Source organism: Pteropus vampyrus, unplaced genomic scaffold, assembly GCF_000151845.1.
Source record: "Pteropus vampyrus isolate Shadow unplaced genomic scaffold, Pvam_2.0 Scaffold364, whole genome shotgun sequence".
Lineage (NCBI taxonomy): Eukaryota > Metazoa > Chordata > Mammalia > Chiroptera > Pteropodidae > Pteropus > Pteropus vampyrus.
Window position 1 is genome coordinate 25,367 of NW_011889145.1, and position 1,410 is coordinate 26,776.

The 1,410-nt window shown below is 46.7% G+C and overlaps 1 pseudogene; it reads right to left on the reverse strand.

Annotated features, from left to right (window-relative positions):
* Nucleotides 1-448: 448 nt before the first annotated feature.
* Nucleotides 449-567, reverse strand: LOC111731350 (annotated as a pseudogene).
* Nucleotides 568-1,410: the final 843 nt, after the last annotated feature.

The following is a 1,410-nucleotide window of genomic DNA, read 5'->3' on the forward strand; positions in this document are numbered from 1 at the left end:
GCCACGTGTCCGAAGCAGGCTCCTTCCTTGAGCGGGACCTGGTGTCCACACGCTTGAAGATGTCGGGCTGTCCGGTCCGCCTGTTAGGCATCCCCTAACCCTGCACGCGGCCTCTGCACTCGGCCGGTCGGCCGCAGGGGAGGCGGCGGCCGCCTCTGTAGGGTCCCGGAGTTTTGAATCGTTGCATCGTTGCGCTGGGCCCACGGAGCCTCCGAGGGCTCTCCCGATTTCCCTTCCCCGGCACACGGTTCTGCGCTGTTTTGTGTACCCGCTATGCATATATTTGGAGTGATTCCCATCAGCGTGCATGTGCTGCTGTGTGTCTGGTTTGACTCAACATTATTTAGTATGCTTGTGTTTTTTGTTTCTGGTTTTGTTTTTTGGTTTTTTTTTTTTCACGTATTGCAAGGACCTCGTCAGTTTACAATCCCTTATTTTTTAATTTTTAAGCCTACGGCACCTGGTCTTCCTAGGTGGTCTCCCATCCAAGTACTCACCAGGCCCGACCCTGCTCAGCTTCCGAGGTCAGACGGCATCGGGCACGTTCAGGGTGGTGTGGCCGTAGACTCGTTTCTGTTCATTAACATAATCAGCATATTGTTGATATTATTTTCTCACCTGGTTTTTACGGGAAACAAATATGAATAAATGTTAACAGCTGAGTGTTCTGGTCGATGAGAAGGAATGTTTGTCATATTTACCTTTTTATTGTGTGTTTATAATTTCTCAAAAAACAAAAGATACCCCTACTTCATACCACCAACCCTATAACATTAAAGGGAATTACAAAAAAAGTTAAACTTTACTCATCCTGACTAAGCCTACAACAAATTTTTAAAAAGATTTATTAATTCAGATTTTCACACACACACATGCACACACACACCCCAGATGGCTTCATTGGTGAATCCTAACAAATACTTAACAAAGAAACATGCTAATCCCTAATAAACTCTTTCAGAAAAAGGCAACCCTGGTTCCATGAGGCCGGTATTACTCTTGTACAAAAACTAAGCAAAGATATTACCAGAAAACTACAGACCAAGGTCATTCGCACACATAAACCCCAAGAGCCTAAATGAAACGTCAGCAAACTGCATCCAGCAGCATATAGAAAGGATCATTCACCATGACAAGTGGAATTCGCTCCAGGAACGCAAGGCTGGTTTGATATTTGAAAACCAGTTACTATCTCTGGCCTCGGCTCCTGCTGATTTCGGACCTTTTACCCTGCCTCCCTTGCAATATCCTGAGTGACAGGAACATCTTTGCTCTAATGAGGGTGACCCTTGGCTGGGCATTGGCCACCAGAAGACCAAGCCATGATGAGAAAGTTCGGGCTTTCAGCCTCACCCCTCCGCCCCTTCTCTGGAGAGGGCGTGGGGGCCGGAGCTTGTTAGTAATTAGTCA